The sequence below is a fragment of the Temnothorax curvispinosus genome, unplaced genomic scaffold, assembly GCF_003070985.1.
Source record: "Temnothorax curvispinosus isolate PA1 unplaced genomic scaffold, ASM307098v1 QBEX01004771.1, whole genome shotgun sequence".
NCBI lineage: Eukaryota > Metazoa > Arthropoda > Insecta > Hymenoptera > Formicidae > Temnothorax > Temnothorax curvispinosus.
Genome location: NW_020214551.1, coordinates 525015 through 527015, shown reverse-complemented (window position 1 = coordinate 527015; position 2001 = coordinate 525015). Strand labels below are relative to the sequence as shown.

Below are 2001 nucleotides of genomic sequence, written 5' to 3'. Positions count from 1 at the left end.
AAGATTACTTTGTCACTTTTTTTTTCAAAAAGCAATCATAATTTCACTTTTTTTGGTCCGATGACTGGATGGCAGCGCTGATAGTATACATACGTTAAAGAGGTTAAATATGAAATCAAAAGTTATGATCTTACAAAAAAAAACCGATATAATGTTAACTAATTTATCTTGATGTGTGACAGAATATATATTATATTTAGATAGGCGGAATGGATGTAACATAAACAAAATATTACTGTCCCTTAAAAAATATCTTTTTCATAATGTTCTTTTATTAATTTATATTATTAATACTAACTTTTATATATATATTGTTTTACATAAGTCATTATAAGTACATAATACATGTATGTTTTTTTTACAAGTTCTTGATAAACTGTTAAAAATAAGTAAATGTTTCCGTGTTAGAGAAACGTAGCGTTGTTCACAAATTTAAAATAACTTTGGTACTATCTTTTTTTTATCTTTCTTCTAAGGACATGTGAAAAACTGTCATTGTTGTTCTTACAGATATTTTTAGTTTGCAAGCAGAGGATAGCGAAAGTATTAATTCAAAAGTATTATTGCAAAAGCAAATGACATAGTACAGCCTTCGTAGTATGTAACGTACAAGTAATACTCATCAAATACTTTGGCAAAACAGAGTTAGACATTTGTAAAGACAAATGATAATAAGACTTTGTAAATGCAACAGTAATTGCTTATCACAGCGGAATCTGTCAAGTCTTTTGACCATGCTCTCGATTACTTTCGTCTACCTATAATAAAACGTACAAAATTATATAGTATCGCCTTGTAACGTGTGATCTGTCGTAATGTCTGTAAAATCGGACGTACGTGTCTGTGGAATTAGCCATACCGCAACCGGCGCAACGGCGCAACGTGATCCTTCCGTTGATCGGCGAAGCTCTCGCGTAAGCTTTTTGCGTCATCGTTAATTGTAGATTCCACGCCCATGTTATTTCAGATTGATAAAGCAGCGCAATTTGCAGCCGTACGTACCCCGTCGAGGGTCGAGACTGTCGTATGCGGCAGAAGAGACGCATCGCGGCGCGTTGCCATTTTCATTACCGCCCGCCCGCGTTACACCGCTCAACCGCTGACGCTGCCGCCGTCACAGTCGCCGTCGCCGTCGCCGTCGCCGTCGTCGGCACGAGCACGAGAGACTGACATTCGGTATTCGGCATGCCGTAGTCGCCGTACGCTACGAACACCACGAATGTGACAGCCGGACTCGAACGCTTCGGTTAAGGTCGAGCGGATTCGGTCCCTCTCGGATTTAAATATCGGCCGGAAATAGGACATATAGGACCTCCGTCCTCCGTTCATCCGCGCAGCATCGTGGAAAATGGGTACTAGGTAGTAGAGACTGCCGGGGGAGGTTCTTTCGATCTTTTCTCATACAGGATTGCGCTGGTCGCAGACCAGCAGAATTATTATATAACAGCAGCATTTCTGTATTATTATAAGTATTAAACTTACCTTCGCAATTTCGTAACTTGTTCTTCAAGACCGAGGAAATGTGTTACACTCTCTCAAAGATATACATCATATGTATATATCTATATACAAACTGTGCTAAATTATCTTTTACATGTATATGTATTATATGGATTCTTTGATTAATCTGGTATTATTCATTTGGATATTGAGATACGGAGTATGCGCGCTTTGAAAAGTTAGGAGGAGCCAAACGATGCGCGTCGTTATAATTGAAGAAATAAGTGGATGGGACGAGCTATGTCACATTCTTATAAAAGTTACCTTTGTCGTGGACAAATCATTATTTTCCGCTACGTCATATGCTATATGCTATATGCTAAGTATGACCAAATAAACAGATTGATAGTCATCAGATTATCTAGATTTATATATATATATTTATATAAATAAATTTATATAAATAAATAAATTTATATAAATAAATTTATATAAAGATATATATATATATATATATATATATATATATATATAAATCTAGATAATCTGATGACTATCAAT

The 2001-nt window shown here is 36.0% G+C and overlaps 1 long non-coding RNA gene across 1 annotated transcript; it reads right to left on the bottom strand.

The window, feature by feature from the left end:
• Nucleotides 1–304: 304 nt before the first annotated feature.
• LOC112453977 lies at nucleotides 305–1696 on the bottom strand. The gene is made up of 3 exons (XR_003040687.1): nucleotides 1483–1696; nucleotides 838–1413; nucleotides 305–758 (listed from the first exon to the last, which is right to left on the bottom strand). It is a non-coding gene; the product is annotated as an uncharacterized LOC112453977 (long non-coding RNA).
• Between the last annotated feature and the right edge of the window lie 305 nt (nucleotides 1697–2001).